The 20,600-nt window shown below is 41.4% G+C and overlaps 1 protein-coding gene across 5 annotated transcripts in view; it reads left to right on the forward strand.

Annotated features, from left to right (window-relative positions):
* The first annotated feature begins 366 nt into the window (after positions 1 to 366).
* The window catches only part of LOC105222666 (RNA-binding protein MEX3B), a 154,779-nt gene continuing 134,545 nt past the window's right edge, over positions 367 to 20,600 (forward strand). For 2 of the 5 annotated variants that reach the window (XM_049460928.1, XM_049460926.1), the window contains exon 1: positions 846 to 1,041. The gene's annotated coding sequence lies outside the window, so the exon portion shown is untranslated. Of the gene's footprint in view, positions 1,042 to 7,111; positions 8,051 to 20,600 lie in introns of all 5 variants that reach the window. The other 3 variants (XM_049460929.1, XR_007423433.1, XM_049460927.1) reach the window with 3 other exon arrangements.

Here is a 20,600-nt window from a genome sequence, read left to right on the forward strand (position 1 = left end):
TTACTATTCACTAAACAGTCTCTAGCGTTAGTCTCAAAATATTGAGACCTGGTAGTTAGCAGGTCACAAAACTAAAAAGAGCTCTTGTCTGCAATTTGAATATACTGAATAGAGATCATCATAGATATTAATCGATTGTCGTTTCTTTATATTTTGTAAGCAACTCAAACACGAAAAGATGAAAAATAAATCAATTTTACATACAATTCGCAAGTATAATGAACAAAGTCAACATATTTTTTTTTTTATTGATAATTATGTTTTTTGACTATGCTATAGAAAATTTAATATATATTATCGACATATTTATTTTCATTCAAGTGTAAAAACATCTCTGAATAATGAAATGTAATAGATTTTGTGACTGTCACTTACAGAGTAGCAAAATCGTCTCAAGCCTCAAAAATTGTCTCTAACTTAAAATTTCAAATTTAGAGACTTGAGACTGTCTCGCGAAATCGCTCCATGATATTTACGAAATTTATGTAAAATTGATTTATTTTTAACCTTTTCGTCTTTGAGTTGCTTACAACAACGAAAAACCAAACCGTTTAATATCAATGATGATCTCTCTATTTAGTGCATTCAAAATGGCTGACAAAAGTTACTTTTAGTTTTGTAACCTGTTAACTATCAGGTCTCAAATTTGAGGCAATTATTTGTGACTAACGCTAGAAACTGTTTAGTGAATAGTAACTAGTCACAAATTGAGACTTTAGCTCAAAATGTCTCAAATAGAGACTAGAGACTGGTTTCAGAATCCCGCTATAAGTATCATGTTTTATAACATAAATATTTCGGACATTTTTAATCTGTGGCAACACGAAATATTATACACACTTTATTTAATTATCGATATTTTATACGGTTCGTTTTTATTGATGTTCCGGACAGCTTGTTTTTAAGTCGCATTTTTTGACTGCTGATTTAATATCAAGGAAGTAATGACGCTGTAAATAATAATACTGTAAAAGCAGTTTTTATACAATATACATTAAAATTCGACTTTAGAATCAAAAATCATAATTCACGTTAACATAAGTAAGTTTATGTATACGTAAATTTAATTCTTTTTAAATGAAGTATATAGAAACATCGAAACTAAGTGTTGCATTATAGTTGCATTACTGGCCAAAGTTATTCATATATGGGTTTACTATCACGTAAATGGTATATCTGATGGAGGGTGTTATTATGTCAATCATAATATAACTCAAAAATATAAATAAATTTGAGCGAATGTACTATAAATATTTCTACCGGTTAGTTTGAATATTGTGTATATATCAGAAGAGCTTTAAATATTTTTTAACATAGTTTTGGTAGGTTTTAACAGTTTTTTCACTACTTGGTTATGCCCTGCTCAGTTTATTTTAAATTATGTGCTGTAATATCGGTTTGGTCTGACTTTTTAAAAGCCTTACTCGCTATTTCTAGTTGGGAAATGGGCTGGGCTTTAGAATACCCGACAGGGATTAAAACTGATCTAAGTGGACAAAGCAAAGAAATTTCATTCGTGAGAGCGGTGTCAACTTTTTTAAATATACAGTGGCGCACATATTCGATCACGCTTATGTTGGCTGGGATTTAGAATAGCATCCCCGGATTTCGGGAATAAAATGGGTATCAATGGAAAGATGACGTTCTCCAGATCACGAAAATATATATATAGTTATAGTTGCCGCCGACTTATAGTTTTAAAGATATTTGCATTTAAAACTGAAAAATTGACAACTTTTACATTGATAATTTGTATATTGCGAATAACTTTTTCACTTATATTATGCACTTTTCACTTACTAACACTTCACTATAACGTTTCTGTATATTAATTTTTTTAATATTTGTTGTAAATAAAGCTTTATTTTATTTTAGTTAAATTCTCGGGTCGCCTTTAGTATACGATCCCACGATTTCAGGGTTAAAAGTGGAATGGTTAGATAGATCTGATGCTCCAGATTAAGAAAATATGTAATTGTTGCCGCCGCAAACTTATAGTTTTCGAGATATTTGCATTTAAAGTTGAAAATTTTGCAAATTTTATCTTGCAATTTCTCGATTTCTAGTAATTATTTATTTCATATTATGCACTTTTTATGCACTTATACTTCATTACATTGTTTCTACATATTTATTTTTTAGTATTTATTTAGTTATTTGCTTAAAATAAGCATTTTATATTTTACACAAATTTCATTACATGCACAATAAAAAAAGTATTCCGTGTTGACAGATAATATGTGTTGCCATAATTACACATTTATCAAACGAATAAAAATGAATCAAAATGAATAAAAAATAAGATTATACCCCAAATACATAAATCAATGCCCCTTTTCTTCATACATCATAATTTTTGATCGGGCAGGCCACCAACGCCAAAAAGGAGTTTTACTCAAAAAAATACCTGACACACCCCGGTGTTGGATCGGCCAGGGTTATTTTTTTGAAGTGCGGCCGAAGGCCGCCAACGCAAAAAGGAGCTTTACTCGAAAAAAAAAATCCGACACACCCCGATGTTGGATCGGCCAGGGTTATTTTTTTTGATGCGCGGCCGAAGGCCGCCATCGCAAAAAGGAGTTTTACTCAAAAAAAAAAATCCGTCACACCCCGGTGTTGGATCGTCCAGTGTTATTTTTTTTGAATCGCGGCCGAAGGCAGCCACGCAAAAAGGAGTTTTACTCAAAAAAAATCCGACACCCCGGTGTTGGATCGGCCAGGGTTATATTTTTGAAGCGCGGCCGAAGGCCGCCAACGCAAAAAGGAGTTTTACTCAAAAAAAATCCGACACACCCCGGTGTTGGATCGGCCAGGGTTATATTTTTGAAGCGCGGCCGAAGGCCGCCAACGCAAAAAGGACTTTTACTCAAAAAAAACCTGACACACCCCGGTGTTGGATCGGTCAGGGTTATTTTTTTTGAAGCGCGGCCGAAGGCCGCCAATGCAGAAAGAAGTGGGACGCGAATGGACTAATGTTTACCCTGTTTTACCTTTGTTGTGTTGCAAATAATCATTATGATCCTTTTATTAAATTATTAAATTAAACATACTTATACGCCTTAGAACTTTTCTTATTACAATGGAAAATTTATTTCAGATGGTATTTATTTTCTGCGTTTGAGTTTTTATATCCATTCTTATTCGTTTGATAAATGTGTAATTATGGCAACACTTAATATCTGTAAACACGGAATACTTTTGTTATTGTGCATGGAATGAAAATTGTGTAAAATATAAAATGCTTATTTTAAGCAAATAACTAAATAATTACTAAAAAATAAATATGTAGAAACAATGTAATGAAGTATAAGTGCATAAAAAGTGCATAATATGAAATAAATAATTACTAGAAATCGAGAAATTGCAAGATAAAATTTGCAAAATTTTCAACTTTAAATGCAAATATCTCGAAAACTATAAGTTTGCGGCGGCAACAATTATATATTTTCTTAATCTGGAGCATCAGCCCTATTCAACCATATCACTTTTAACCCTGTAATCGTGGGATCGTATACTAAAGTTTCCCCAAATTCTCTGCATTTGCACAATAAGAAAAGTGCTGCCATGGTTATTTTTTTCCGCGCCGCGCTTCAATATCTCGAAAACTATGAGTCTGAGGACGGTATATGTGTATACATTTTTTAATCCTGAGGACCCCCTCTATCCATCCGTACCATCAAATCAAGGCGCCGAAAGAATCGTAATCGTGCCATTTTTTAAAAAACAAAAAATCCTTCGATGAGGCCCGAGTTTATATATCTATAAAACTATTTTTTTTTGTCCTATTGATTTTAGATGAATCCCCAAAGACTTATGGTTGTTACCGCAAGTACCTCTTTTCGAACTGGGTCAACACAAACAACTATAACTTTATTCAATTAAATTAATTTGTTTCTTTGAAATTTTCGTGACTTCAAGTCAACACATTCTATAATAATGCCATATTACTACTTTTGTAAAATAACACGATTAAATAGCAAAAAAAAAAAAGATACTGAAAATTCTCTTTTTTTTTCGTGCCTCTGACTACCCCTAACCCCTTAAGTAAGTCTTTGAAGTGATTTTATAGAAAATTTGTAATGGCTGCGATTTAGAATAGCATCCCCCGATTTCGGAGTTAAAATGGGTATGTACGGATAGAGGAGGTCCTCCAGATCAATAATATCGTTGCCGCTGACTTATGGTTTTTGAGATATTCGCATTTAAAGCTCAAAATATCAACCAGTTAAAATGCGTTTTTCTCCGATTTATAATGAAGTTTACACTTATATTTTTAACTTTTATTTATTTCATTTTATTAAAGCTTACATAATAAACAAATTATTATATAAACTATAGTACTCAGCACTAGCATCATAGGCTTTCGGCTGACTGGTGGGATAATAGTTGGGTTCATTAAAAGATGAACAGGATCATCATTGTTGATAGAGTTTATATAAGCTGTCTTTCATATTGTCTTTTTAAAAAGGCAGTCCAGATTCAGGCAATATGTTTTTTATCGGAGATGTTGGTAACAAATAGTCTTTTTCTTACATATTGACAATGTTGCTTATATGAATACTTAGAGTCTAATATTAAGCCTAGGAACTTAAAACTATCTGTACAGATTAAATTTATATTATTAACGGTAAGTGTGGGTGTATTGCAATGATGTTTCTTACAAATATGTAATAATTTAGATTTAAAGGAAGAAATTGACGTGCCCGAAGAACCGGACCAATGGAATAAGAGGGATAAGGTTTTAGAAAAGGAAGACGTAACAACGGACAAATCGGAGGGAATTAGAAAATAATACTAAATCATCAGCATAGATTTGGTGACTGATATTAGGGAAGTCAGATAAAATTGTACTGATTTTGAAGCGCAAATTCTAAGGCTATATCTTGCGGATATAGTAGATTGCCACGAGGAGAATTTGGAAAAAAGGAGGTTAAACCAGACAGTCTCCTTATGTCAGCCCAGATCTTTCTTGGGTTAGAAGAGGAATTGATTTCGCTAGTGAACTTTTGAAATCACTTCAAGTGAAAGATTCATTAGGAGGGGAATAGGCACAAATAACGATGAGTTTATTAGGAAAAAGAATTTCTATGGAGAGGAGATGTTTGAAGGAGTAGGGGGGAGGGGGTTATGTGGTACTTTTCTGTTGATCAGAATGGCTATTTCCAGTTTGCTGATGGAATTGCTGGGGAGGTAATAAAAATAACCTATATATGCCTTGGGGTATGAGCTACTATACTGTTGGCAAGATGAGTTTCATTTGATAATATTGCTGAGGGGTTGAATGTTTTAATTAAAAGATCGAGTTCGATGTAATTATTTAAGTATACGTTGATATTCCACTGAAAGATGGATAATATGGATAGAAAAATAAAGGAAAAATAATAATGTGAGGTTATGGGAATTTATTGTTCCATCAACGAGGGTGACGGCGATGAAAGGGAGGAGGAAGATGGATAGGTGTTATGAGCAAAAGGAAAGATGGCAAAAGATACCAGGGGAGATAAGGTGTGTGAGGAGGGAGATGAGATGTGCGAAAGTGGAGAGAAAGATGGGGAGGGGGAAGAATTCAAGGATGGAGGGTATAGAAGAGGGGAGTTCTTTGAAGTTTCTGGAAGTTCTATGTGATGCAATGGATTGTTGGTGGAGGATGAATCGTTGTTAGCTTTTGTTGTTGTTGCGTTATTATTGAGGTTAGAGTTTTTTGATATTGAAGTACATATTATCTTTGTTATTAGGATTTTTTGAATTTGTATTTATATCACTGTTAGTTTGCATTTTTGCCACGTTGGCGAAGGAGAAGGGGGATGGGGTGGAAGAAAGTTGATTTTTATACATGGTAATGGCGTCACGCATGGTGCATTTGTGCATAGTTTTAATTTTTAATATTTCTTTCGATTGAATAAATTTAGGGCAAGCATTGAGGACGAGGGGTGTTCACCTGCGCAGTTAGCGCAGTAAACTCTGGTGCAATCAGAAGGAGGAGAGTGGTTAGGAGGAAGGTTGCAAATGACACAGGAAGGAGTTTTTTCGCAGTGTTTAGCGGTGTGTCCTAATAGCTGACAGGTTTTGCAGCGCATAGGATTAGGGTAGTACGGACGGACATCTAGGGTTCTCCAGGCTACTTCAATTCTGTTAGGAAGTGTATATTTATTGAATGTTAATAATACGGCTCCTGTAGGTACACGAACGCCTTTAACCATTTTGTTAAACTTGTGGACTGCAGAGACACCTTGTTCCTTGAGACCTTCAATAATTTCATCGTCGCTAAGTTGGCAAATAAAGGGGGCATAAATTGTGTCCTTGACTGAGTTAAGGGTGCTGTGAAGAGCAACTTCAACAGCACCTGCACCGGATAGATTCTTAGTGAAAAGGAATTTATCAGCAATTTGATTTTTTACAAGGAGGAGTAGGCTGCCATCGCGAAGTGACGAGACGTTGTTAATATCTTTACTGATAGATTGAATACCTTTATAAATCGTGAAGCAGGAGATGGAAGTAATAGGTTTACTGGCATCCCGCGTCTTAATGACGAGGTATTTTGGGTCATCCTTCTTTGTTATGGGGAGTTCCGGAAATGGGTCCAACGTTGTTTGTTCAGGCTTTTTTCTTTTAGTCTTCTGGGCTGAGGATAATAGGGCAAACCTATTATCACCCAGATAGTTGCCCCCAGGGGGCATTGTGAAAATATTACTTCTTATGTATGCAAAAATGTATGAATGTAGCACAAGTTAATAATAAGAAATAAACACAACGAGAAATTAACAGTAAAAAAGTTTTTTGTGCACAACTGTAAAGTAGCGTTATAACACAGACACCGCTAGAAGGCAGATGCTCAAAAACAACACTAGCGAGAGAAAAATGCGACCGTACGGTTTGACAACACGGTTACGACTCGTTTAACTTTTATATTCACTAACACTTCACTAATTCGTTTCTAATAATTTATTTTATATTAAACTAGCTGACGCCGCAGCCGTTTTCCTGCGTGAAATTACATATGTGTTTTGAAATGAAAAGAAAGTTAAATTTATCATCCCTTTTTTCTTTTTAAATGTAACGCAGCTTAATAAATAAAATTTTTTGGTTTCTTTTCCGGTGCGTAAATGTACAGAGAAGATAGTTTTCCAACTCGTGAGCACGCCATGTATTTTTGGCTGTGTAAAAAACATAGCAGTTCCAATTTTATGCCATACATTTCTAGCGACTATCCTTGTGTACTGATGATTGCCATCTCAAATGCAATTTTTACTGGAAACGGAATCCGTGTGAACCGAAATGGCAAATCGATAGAACTCAAAGGAACTCGTAGAATCAAGCATTTTGCCACCTTGTATTCGATAGGTGCATCACAATCAGTTGGGTTCCATTACACAGTTTCGGCGCATGAAGATTGCGAAACATAATAACGACAGATCTAACTTTGAGACGCAAATAGTGCGGGGCAAACCAATCCTCCAAAGAATTTAGAAATTCCACTGGATAATTCACGGCGTCGTCTTTTGAATTTTCCAGTTTAAGTCAACAACATCGGTATTTTTGGCAGCTAACATTGCGCGTGCACTTAAGGAATCGCAGTTACGAAAATTTGGCTAATGTTCGGATAAACATTCGTGATGAGTTCATCTGTCGTGAATCGATAAACGGCAGATGGAATTGATATCAAACCAACGGAAGTATCAGCCGGAATTGATCCCTTTCCAATTTTTAGTGAAGACGATGTAAAATGTCTTCGGCAATGTCATTTTTGTTCGTATCCCATAATAGATATGTCGATATGTCGAAATGATTATCGCGAAAAGTCCGCGAACTTCATTTGCATTCCAGTGCTTATCATTTTCCAGCAATTGTAATTGCTGGCTTGCTTTTCAAAAAGTTGCACACACCGTATCAGTATGCAATGACTCAAATGAAGTGGAACCGCGCACATTAATCAATAGCAACCGAAGGTAGAAACAATCGTCATTTTTCGGATGGATTGTGTAAATTCTTCCTAATGTATTAGTTGATAACACACCTGGATGTCCATCTACTGGTTGGCCTTGCTTTCTGTGTAAGTATTTCTTTGACGATGCTTTCCTTGTACAATATAGAGATATTTCCGAATAGAGCAATGTTCTCGCAAACGAAAGTTGAGCAAAAACTCGTCAATATTAATTTTGTTGCTGGCGGTGTTTCCACCAGCTGTATTGTATTCTCTGGGTTGAAATACACTCCTTGACCAATCTCCAAATTAACTGCGAGACGCACAACAGTCGGAAAACGTTCATGAATTGCAAAAGTAAATACAAAGCGCTTTAGTGCAGTTCACGTATCGACCGTATCGTTCAAGACTAATAACCGCCATGTTGCTTCCTTTGGTGATGTACATACAAACGTATTTTATCGATTACACCAAACTGCAATACTCAACATTGATATGAGTTTTGAATGTGAATTAGACAATAATGGTGAATATAGTACGATCCATGTGTTGTCAACTTCGATATTCACGCCTCTAAATTGAATGCTAAATGTTCCGCCATTGTCGTCTGGTGAGCGACGCCGATCCAATGGATATCCATCATTTCCAAAAGAAGAGCACGTGGATACTGTTTCGTGTATTTACACAAATCGAAGTGGGATTGTGGTGTCCGCAAGTTCCATGAACCTTATTGGTTTTCATCACTTGTATAATACTGGATCGTCTTTCTTTGCATCAGGAATTTCCGCATAATTAAATAATGTCATCAATTTGATCTGGTGTAACCACCATCCAAAGAAGAATGTGTGCGTGCAGCAAACCCCTCTTTTGCCACTCAACAGAGTACATCTAGCATCTAACAGCACCATATATACGTTGCTTCAAGATAATGTCCATCGAAGCTGTTGTTTGAAAAGTCTTGCTGTGACATCGAAATTTTTCAAAAATGTTTGAAGCAAACCACAAATTTGAACGATTCAAATAATTGAAAAACAAAACAATAAAAAATTAAAAAAAAAAAAATTGTATGGGAAAATTAACTTTTTGGTATTGTCCAAATTTCCGACTTTTCCTCAAGCATATAGGTTTTTTTATTTCTAAACGTTCCCCAATCCACACAGAATATTCTCTGCAAATTTCACCAAGATTGGATCATTCATTCGTTTCTATGGGAAAAAGAAAAGGGCTGTTTTTAGGGGTTTCCGGCAATTATTCGAATTTTTTTCTCCGCAGAAACCATCCCTGAACCTCAACGAACATTTTAAAAAAAGAATTATCAAATTTGGTTCAGTCGTGTGAAAGTTATGAGCGTACATACTTTTGGCGATTTATTTTTATTTATATAGATAGTGCAAAAATAACTTTAATTTTTTGTATCAAACTTTAGTTAAAATCAATTTATTCTTAAATAAGAGAATGGTTGTAAACAAGCAAAAAAGTAGTGCTATCATATTTTGTATTGGAATAAAAATAAGAAAAAAGAAAGACTATGACGTCTTAACTAAATTCATTATCGTGTGATGAGTAATGTAAAATCTTTCAGAATTCTCATTATCTTGATAATTCCCGGTGTTGGATCGGCCAGGGTTATTTTTTTTTTGAAGCGCGGCCGAAGGCCGCCAATGCAGAAAGGAGTTCAACGCAAAAGAACTGAGCACGCCCAGGTGTTGGTCCGACCGAGGGTTATTCTTTTGAAGCGCGCCCGAAGGCTCCAATAATCAGCACATAACCCATTTATACCGAAATTCGTATTTTTTACCCGACCGTCAAAGTAATTGGAATCGTGCCAATCAATCAAAGGGAAATAAATGATTACCCAGAATTTCAATGTAAGAGACTGCCGCCATTCTACCCTTAATTCTGGCTAGTCTTTCAATACCGTTAGTGGTCATACAGCCCTCACCATAATTGAGGCGCCTCACAATTTCAGTGTAGGCTTTACGTGATGCGACCATAACTTCATGTTCTTACTTTGCCAAGTCCACTTGCGCCCATATGTGATTTCTTTTGGTTTCGTCAGACCATATAACCTTTTCCCAATCAAAGTTCCAATCCTTGTTACATTTTGCAGGTGACAAACGGAACGTTTTGCACCTTTCTGACAGAAGTGGCTTTTTAACCTTTGCACGCCCTATGAGATCAGCTCTTCTGCAAACCTTCCGAACTGTATCCACAGAAACTTTCACCTTGCTCGTCGCTGATATAATGTGGCTTACTTCCACTGCATTTTTATATTTACCACTCCTAATTCCACTCAAAAGCTCCCTCTCTTAAATTTCACTTAGCTCTCTTCTACACACAGGCTTGTTGTTGTTGTTAACGGTTAGCTAATCCCCGTTAGGATGGTAAGGGTTGTTTGTGTTGTCGTCGAGGTCATCTAACGGTAGGCCCAAGAAACGTGCTGTTTCGACGGGGTCGGACCAAAGGGAGGAAGGTGTTAGATGGGTAGGGTTTGTGAGGCATGCAAAGAGGTGGCCAGTGTCATGCGGAGACTCATTGCGTGCAGGACATACATTAGGTATGTGGGGGTCGATTCTGGATAAGTAGGAGTTTAATCTGCTACAGTATCCAGAACGAAGTTGCGCTAGGGTCACTCGCGTTTCTCGCGGCAACTGGAGCTCTTCGTCTGCAATAGGTGGTGGTTTGAATCCCAGAACGCCATTCACGGGAAGGGTGTCGGTGAAGGTGTTGATGGCTCCACTGTGAATGGCGGTCAGTGCCTGTCGAAAGTTTGTTGCGTCCGAAGTCTGGTCGGCATACTGTTCGATGTCGTCGACATAGTCGAGGAATGACCTCTTGATGCTCCTGGAAGGCGGTTTCGCTCCAAGCAGGTGGCTGCAAGGATGATTCCTACGGAAACAACCCAGCAGGAACTGCCTGGAGAGGAGTTGATTATGCTCCTTTACAGGTAGTATGCGCTTCTCACTGTGGAGGTGTTCAATGGAAGACATCAAGAGGCATCCCGTCGTGGTCCGGAGTGCTGTATTCTGACAGATCTGAAGTTTCCTCATCTGCGTACCACTGCATCCAGGCGACCATATTGGTGCTGCGTAGTTGACGACCCGCCGGCCGATTGCCTTTTATGCCAACAACGTTTCTTTGTCTTTTCCCCATGTGCTGCAGGCTAGCGGCTTGAGGATTTTGTTGCGGCTCTGTACCTTGGCGATAATCGCGGTCGTATGGGGAGAGAGCATAGACTATCGGGGGTTACGCCTAAAATATTAGGGTTATTGACAGTCGGAATTTTGACGCCATCGACTGCAATATTAAGTTCAAGTCTATACTCCTTCGTCCAGTTTGTAAATATGGTCGCTGTGGATTTGGTGGGTGAAAGTTGGAGGTTTCGTGCAGTGAGGAAACGAGACACATGCCATCGATTCCATTGCCCGACGTCAATATCGTGCAGTCATCTGTGTACGAGGTTACGGAAACCTCCTCTGGTGGTTGCGGGAGTTTCGAGATGTAGAAGTTAAACAGCAACGGGGAGAGGATACCACCCTGCGGAACCCCCCGGTTAATTCTTCTCAGTTTAGATGTTTCACCTCGAAATAGTACGGATGACTGACGACCGTTCAGATAGTTAATGGTCCACCTCTTTAGCTCTGGAGGGAGCGTAGTTTTTTCAATGTTCTGCAGTAGCGTTGTGTGCTTGACTGTGTCAAAAGCTTTTGACAAGTCCGACGCTACGAGGATCGTTCTCTCTGGTTTCTGGTTGAGGCCACGTTTATAACGCTGAGTACTGTAGTGGTGCTGTGCACTTTTCGGAATCTATGCTGGTGGCTGGCTAGGCTCAGGTGGTGAGTGAAGGTCGGGAGTAGCAAGGCCTCAAGTGTCTTCACTACTGGGGAAAGGAGAGTTATAGGACGATAAGATTCCCCTTTGTTGGCGGGTTTCCTAGGTTTCAGTAGTGGAATTACTCTTCCGACTTTCCACACATCGGGTATTTGAAGAGTGGTCAGCGACAGGTTGAGGACCTTGGTGAGATAACTTACTCCCGTCGAGCCTAGATGCTTTAGCATTAGCATGTTAATTCCATCAGAGCAAATGGTTTTCGAGGATTTTGCTTTGTTGATGACATTTTGAACCTCCTCATCGGTGAAAGTAAGTGGCACGCAGTCGTTTGGCATTTTGCGCAGCTGTCGGTTAACACTTGTCTTGGCTTTGTCTACCGAAGGGTGCAGTGTAAACTGCCGGCTGAAATAGCTCGCGCACTTATTCGGGTCCGAAGAGGCATTACCATTGAATTGAACTTCAACTCGGTCGTCCTGCCTCTTCGGGTTTGACAAAGCTTTGACAGTAGCCCAAAGCTTACTCACAACGGTGGAGAGGTTGCAGGACTTCAGGTGCTCTATCCATTTCGTCCGCTTATTATGATTTACCATACGCCGAATCTCCAAATTGAGATCCCTTATTCGGGGATCTCCGGAATCGGCATGGCGTAAGATGCCGCGCTCAATAGTTAAAACGGCTGTTTCGGCTGGGAGATTAGGGTGGATTTCCGCTATTCTTCCAGCCGGGATGAAGCGAGCGGTAGCTGCTGCAATCACCTTGCAGAATCGACGTTCGCCAACGCATACGTCCGTAGGAATAGGTAGAGCGTTGAAGGTGCTCTCAGTAAACTCTGTGAAGCCGACCCAGTTAGCTTTATTAAAGTTAATGAAGGTACGGTTGTCTACAGAAACGAAATCGAGAGGTTTCTCGATCGAGATAATTATGGGCAGATGGTCTGATGCAGGAGTTAGCATAGGTCGCCAGGTTATGCTATTTATCAGACCACCGCTAGCAATGGTAATATCAGGCGAGCTATTACAGGTGCCCATAACTCTGGTGGGAGCTTCGTCATTCATTGTGCAGAATGTCGAACCGTCCATCTGTTCCGCCAGCTCTATCCCCCTACGGTCGTTTGACAGGCAGGAATGCCAAAGATCGTGGTGCGCGTTAAAGTCGCCAAGTACCAAACGGTTTTCACCACGAAGTAGCGCACCTATATTCGGGTGATATCTTGTAGGGCAACTTGTAACTGGGGGGATGTATATATTAAATATTTCGAGCTCGACATCGCCTGACCGGATAGCTATACCCTGACATTCTAGGGTAGTATCCCTGGGGTCGATGTCTTCATCGATTAAACGATACTGCGCGGTGTTGTGCAATATGAATGCTAGGCCACCACCACTATCTCGCGCGCGATCTTTACGTATAACGTTGAAACCGGCACAACTCAGAAGATCTGAGCGGCTGTTAAGCTTGGTTTCTTGGACCGCAGCTATCGATACACGTTCCCGATTCATTAGTGCAACTATCTCCTCGATCTCGCTCTGGAGTCCGTTGCAGTAAAATTGAAGTAGCCGGGTTTGTCGCGGGTGTCCGTGGGTGATCCTGGGGGTGAGGGAGTGACGTGTAGGTGGTGGTTGTTGCAGTTGCAGAAACCGCAGGGGCGGTTGTCGCACTGGGGTGTTTTTAGACGACGCCTCTGTTGAGAGTTGCGTAGGCAGACTCCTGCAGCATGGGGCAACGTAAGTTTCACTCCACTCACGTGTGGTGCGCAGGCCGGAACACGCCGGGAACTGACCCCAGCCAGTGCAGGAATTGCACTTGACTGATATAACGTTCCGACGTATGACGGTCTGACACACGGAACAGACTGTGCGAGGGACCAAGAGCTGCTGGTTGGAGCTCGCACGAGGATTGGAGCGGGATGAAGGTTGGGGGGGTTAAGTCAGAGCGGGAGCTAAGTTGCCTGATTGAGCTCCTGGGGACCGTGGAGATCCTCTGTTGGCCACTCGGGTTGAGTGGCGGCGCGGCGCGCGAACTGAGTGCCGACTGCACAGCCGTAGAGGCTTGAGTCGCAGTATTGCACAGGAAACATTGGGCCACGTAACGCGTGGTCCACTCCCTATGAGTCTTAAGGCCAGAACAGGTCTTAAGATGGCTCCATCCATTGCATGTATTACAACTGACCGAGGTGGAGTTTGGATGGAGCTTTTTTGCGCAAACGCAGCAGAAAAATTCCTCCGGGCCCGGGTTGAACTCAATGCCAGCACGAGTCAGGAGAATACGGAGCAGCCCTGCTGCAAGGCATTGCTCCAATGACGACAAACACAAATTAACACTCACCGATCCAAACGGGGTTAGATCACCGAAAAAACAGCCATTCGTCGGATAAAATACGAGTCAATTCCGGTGCGTAGAACCGGCTGTCGTGGGAATTGTTTGGTCTAACGCCATGCTGATAAGGTCCAATCAGTTTGTTAACGGTGGGCTTTAATCTTTCACACAATACGCTCGATAGAACCTTATACGCGATGTTGAGGAGGTTTTTGCCACGGTAGTTGGCGCAGATTGTGGGGTCTCTCTTTTTGTGGATTGGGCAGAGCACACTTAAATTCCAATCGTTGGGCTTGCTTTCGTCCGACCATATTCTACGAAGAAGCTGCTGCATGCTCCTTATCAGTTCTTCCCGCCGGGTTTGACTAGTTCGGCCGGCAATCCATCGGCCCTCGCCGCTTTGTTGCTTTTCAGGCGGGTAATTGCTATTCGAACTTCTGCATGGTCGGTCAATGAAACGTCTCCATCGTTGTCGATTGGGGAATCGGGTTCGCCTTCTTCTGGGGTTGTACTTTTACTGCCATTCAGCAGGCTGGAAAAGTAATCCCTCCATATATCTAGTATGATTTGGGCATCGATCACTAGATCACCTTTGGGGGTTCTACAAGAGTATGCTCTGGTCTTGAAACCTTCTGTTAGCCGCCGCATCTCTTCGTAAATTTTTCAAGCTTTAATCAGCATCGGCCAGCTTGTCAAGCTCTTCATGCTCACGCATTTCGGCCTCTTTCTTTTTCGGTCTGCAAATGCGTCTCGCCTCCCTCTTCAGCTCTCGGTATCTATCCCATTCCGCACGTTTTGTGGTCGATCATAACCTCTACTTTTCAAGTGTTGCGAACGTTATCGTTTTTATTCATAAATACGTTTTTAATACGCTTTTATTACCTTCACTTATATGTATGTATGTATGTGTGTATGTATGTTTGTTTGTAACTTTTTTAAGTGGTACTGAAACCTAGAATATTTGAGCGGCACTGTAGGAAGGCGATAGTAAGTTTAAGCAGCTCACCAAAGAGATGCGCTTAAAAGTATGCAACATCTATAAAAAACTAGTTTTGGTGACATTTAAATAGCATATTGAGTTGGACGTCGACCGTTCATAAGATGCAAGGTTGTACAGTAGAACATGCAGTAATTCATCTGGGCTCTCGACTGTTTGCTGCTGGACAAGCTTATGTAGCACTTAGCCGTTGTAGATCTTTGGACAGTATTCGAATTGAAGGGAGGATGGAGTGATGGGGGTCCTTGTGACCTTTACTACAGTGGCCATATAAAGGAGCGCAGGTTTGGTGTGGGATTCGTGGTGGGAGAGAGACTCCGTCGCCGAGTACTATCATTCACTGCGGTGAATGAACGTCTAGCCACAATCCGCATCAAAGCGAGGTTCTTCAACATATCGCTGATTTGCGCCCACGCCCCGACGGAAGAGAAGGACGATGTGACCAAAGATGCCTTTTATGAGTGCTTGGAGCGCACTTATGTGAGATTCCCCCGTCACGATGTAAAAATCGTGCTTGGCGACTTCAACGCCAGGGTGGGCAAAGAAGGTATCTTTGGTACTACGGTCGGTAAATTCAGCCTCCACGAGGAAACATCCCCAAATGGGTTGAGGCTGATCGACTTCGCCGGGGCCCGAAATATGGTTATCAGTAGTACTAGATTCCAGCATAAAAAGATCCATCAAGCTACCTGGCTGTCTCCGGATCGAAAAACTACCAACCAGATCGATCATGTTGTGATAGACGGAAGACACGTCTCCAGTGTTTTAGATGTGCGTGCGCTCCGAGGTCCTAACATCGACTCGGACCACTATCTTGTTGCAGCTAAGATTCGCACCCGCCTCTGTGCAGCAAAAAACGCACGCCAACAAACACAAAGAAGGTTCGACGTCGAGAAGCTGCAATCACAACAGACAGCCGAACGATTCTCTACTCGGCTTGCACTCCTGCTCTCTGAGAGCACTCGTCAACAACTCGGTATAAGGGAACTGTGGGACGGCTTTTCAAACTCCTTACGTACAGCTGCAACCGAAACCATTGGTTTTCGGAAAGTGCAAAAGAACAGCTGGTACGACGAGGAGTGCCGTGTCGCAGCGGAGAGAAAACAGGCTGCCTACCTCGCAACGTTACGATCGACCACAACACGTGCGAGATGGGATAGATACCGAGAGTTGAAGAGGGAAGCGAGACGCATTTGTAGACAAAAAAAGAAAGAGGCCGAAATGCGTGAGTACGAAGAGCTTGACAAGCTGGCCGATGATGATTAAAGCTCGAAAAATCTACGAAAAGATGCGGCGGCTTACAGAAGGTTTCAAGACCGGAGCATACTCTTGTAGAACCCCCCAAGGTGATCTAGTCACCGATGCCCAAAGCATGCTTAAATTATGGAGGGAACACTTCTCCAGCCTGCTGAATGGCAGTGAACGCACAACACCAGGAGAAGGCGAACCCGATACACCAATCGATGACGATGGAGCAGACGCTCCATTGCCCGATCATGAAGAAGTTCGAATAGCAATTGCCCGCCTGAAAAACAACAAAGCGGCAGGGGTCGATGGATTGCCGGCCGAGCTATTCAAACACGGCGGCGAAGAACTGATAAGTATGCAGCTTCTTTGTAAAATATGGTCGGATGAAAGCATGCCCAGCGATTGGAATTTAAGTGTGCTATGCCCAATCCATAAAAAAGGAGACCCCACAATCTGCGCCAACTACCGCGGGATAAGCCTCCTCAACATCGCATAAGGTTCTATCCAGCGTGTTGTGTGAAAGATTAAAGCCCACCGTCAACAAACTGATTGGACCTTATCAGTGTGGCTTTAGACCTGGTAAATCAACAACCGACCAGATATTCACCATGCGCCAAATCTTGGAAAAGACCCGTGAAAGGAGAATCGACACTCACCACCTATTAGTCGATTTCAAAGCTGCTTTCGACAGCACGAAAAGGGGCTGCCTTTATGCCGCGATGTCTGAATTTGGTATCCCCGCAAAACTAATACGGCTGTGTAAACTGACGTTGAGCAACACGAAAAGCTCCGTCAGGATCGGGAAGGACCTCTCCGAGCCGTTCGATACCAAACGAGGTTTCAGACAAGGCGATTCCCTATCGTGCGACTTTTTCAACTTGCTTCTGGAGAAAATAGTTCGAGCTGCAGAACTCAACAGAGAAGGTACCATCTTCTATAAGAGTGTACAACTGCTGGCGTATGCCGATGATATTGATATTGTTACGAATTTACTGCTAGTTCACTTTGTTAGGTTCGTATCTCTGGATTGACAAATAAAATCAACACTGTTTAATTTAATTCAACAACTCTTTATTTCACAACTCGTCTACACTATAGCAGTTTACTCTTAGCACTGATTAATTACGTTGGCGTTGCCACGGCTTATATAGCCACGCACTTCTCGCTGATGCCGACGTGTCCTTCTAGGATATTGCGTCTGGAAATTACCAGAACATAATGCTATACGGCGCCAGACGCAAGCAGACAGCCGCGGCGCCAGACTCAGCAATTGTTTAAGTAGACAAGCAGACAGTGCGGCGCCAGATGTCTATTGTTTCGCGGCGCCAGATGTCTACAACAAGACAAATGCTATTCCATATACCTACAGCTATTGTTCATAATAAGGGATGCATACAGCAATACAAATACATCTTAATACTACTTTTGTAACACTGCCCTCCACTAAAGCCTAATTGTCCCGATTAGGCACAAATCCTCTTGAAACAAATGGGGCGAGCCTCTCCAAATGTACTACTTTCATTTTACATCGTACTTTTCCATTTCTTTGTATGCGGTATACCACGTCATTAAGTCGTTTCATCACCATATAGGGTCCTTCCCAGGCTGTCTGCAGTTTCGGGGACAAGCCTTTCTTTCGAAGTGGATTGTACAACAGGACCAGATCACCTTCTTCAAAACCTTTTGAATTTGCCGCTTGCTCGAACCGGTCCTTCATCTTATTGCTCATCAGATGCGTATGCTGTCTTACCATTAGATGCAATTCATTCATTTCTTCCTTTAAGGCAGAACAATAATCTCCATCATTTCTTACAGCTGTAGGATTCGTTCCAAACTTAAGATCAGCAGGGAGTCGCAGATCAGATCCGAAAATAATCTTTGCCGGCGTGTAACCAGTTGTCTCGTGCTTCGCTGAACGATACGCCAGCAGGAACATCTGGATGCACTTGTCCCAATTCCGTTGGTCTTTATCAACGATTTTCCGCAGATGTTCTTCGAGCGTTCGGTTGAATCTCTCTACCATCCCATCTGATTGTGGGTGTAACGCTGTTGTCCGTGTCTTGTGGATGCCCAATAATGTACAGACTTCTTGGAAAATAGAAGATTCGAAATTTCTGCCTTGATCTGAGTGTAATTCGACGGGCACTCCGAACCTTGTTATCCAATTTTCTACAAATGCTTCGGCTACGGTCTTCGCTTCCTGGTTTGGTAAGGCATATACTTCTGGCCATTTACTGAAATAGTCCATGACAACCAGTAGATATTTGTTTCCGGCCGTACTGGTTGGGAACGGACCTGCAACATCCATTGCGACTCGTTCAAATGGTGATCCCACGTTGTACTGTTGTAGCCTACCGCGACTTTTGGCTTTAGGACCTTTAGCTGCCATGCACTCTACGCAATTACTTATCCATTCTGCTATGGAATCTCGACAACCGATCCAGTAGAACCGTTGTTTAATCTTCTCTATAGTTTTTGTAATTCCAAGGTGCCCTCCACTAGGTCCATTGTGATATTCTTTCAATACTTTCGGGATCATTGACTTCGGTACTATGATCAGCAGACAAGACTGTTTGCCATCTTCGCTTTCCCAGGTACGATGAAGGTATCCATTAACGAGGTTTATGCTGTTCCATTGGGCCCAATATGCTTTTGCAGTTGGACTCTCGCTACTTATTTGTTCCTTTGGTGGTCGTACCCCATTTTCTTTGGCCATTACCAGCTTTGCAAGATCAGGGTCCTCCAGCTGATTGATTCTGATGCGGTGAGGAGTCCAATCATCTTCAGGTTCTATATTCAGTAATCGCACGTCGATTATACCTTCTTTTCTTCTGATTTGGAGCAATGTTTACATTCCAGTGGACAAGGGCGACGTGATAATGCATCCGCATTTTTGTGGTGAATCCCCTTTCGATGTTCCGATTCGAAGTCGTAATTCTGTAATCTTTCGATCCATCGTGCAATTTGGCCTTCCGGATTCTTAAACTGTAATAACCATTTTAATGCTGCATGATCAGTCCTCAGCAAGAATTGTTGTCCATACAAATACTTGTGGAAATGTTTTACACATTCCACCACAGCTAGTAGTTCTTTTCGCGTCACACAGTAGTTTTTCTCTGGTTTCCCGAGCACTCTGCTGTAATACCCAATCACTCTTTCTTGTCCTTCGATGAGCTGAGACAGGACACCTCCAATTCCATAAGCGCTCGCATCTGTATCCAGGATGAATTTCTTTCCAGGTATTGGATAAGCTAACATCGGCGCCGTACAAAGTAGTTCTTTAAGCTGCTCAAACGCTTTTTCTTGTTCCAACTGCCATACAAACGGACGATTCTTCTTTGTTAAATCATGTAAACTTCTAGCCACGTTCGCAAATCCAGGTAAAAAACGGCGGTAATATGTGCATAAGCCGAGGAAGCTGCGGAGTTCATGTATGTTGGTAGGTCGAGGCCAATTTTTAACTGCTTTTATTTTTCCTTCCTCGGTGTGAATCCCCTCAGTTGACACTTTATGCCCGAGATATGTGACCTGCTTCTTTCATAATGAACACTTTTTGGGATTCAAGCGTAATCCGGCTGATGCTATTCGCTGAAAGACTTCCTCTAGATTTTTCAGATGATCATCGAAACTTTTTCCCATGATGATAATGTCATCGAGATACACCAAACATGTCTTCCGAACGTTGCAGGCGCATTACATAACCCAAATGGCATCACAGAGAATTCCCATAGCCCGTCGCCCATACTGAAAGCGGTCTTTTCACGGTAACGTTCATCAATCTCGACTTGCCAATATCCACTTTGTAGATCTAATGTAGAAAACCATTTCGCTCCAGACAAGGTGTCTAATGTATCGTCGATTCTCGGTTGACATCATTCAACTTCCTATAATCTACGCAGAAACGGGTGCTACCATCTTTCTTTTTAACTAAGACGATAGGTGAGCTCCATGGACTTATTGAAGGTTCGATTACACCGTTTTTGTGCATGTCTTCAATAATTCTGTTAGCATCCTCACGTTTTGCTAATGGAACCCTACGCGGAGCTTGTCGGATTGGTTTAGCGTCTCCAGTATTTATGCGATGTTTGACAAGACCGGGTCTTCCTGTGTTGTTTCCTTCGTTTGCAAATATGAATGCGTATTTTTCTAATAGTTTTTCTGCTTTTAATTTTTCATTTCCATGCAGTTCGTTCAGCAAATTGTTTAGGAGTGTAGGACTTATCTGCTGTGGCTCAATAGTAGGTTTCTGTTGTGACCGTTCGCATCGTGCTATTGCACTTATATTCT

Source organism: Bactrocera dorsalis, chromosome 6 (genome assembly GCF_023373825.1).
Source record: "Bactrocera dorsalis isolate Fly_Bdor chromosome 6, ASM2337382v1, whole genome shotgun sequence".
Lineage (NCBI taxonomy): Eukaryota > Metazoa > Arthropoda > Insecta > Diptera > Tephritidae > Bactrocera > Bactrocera dorsalis.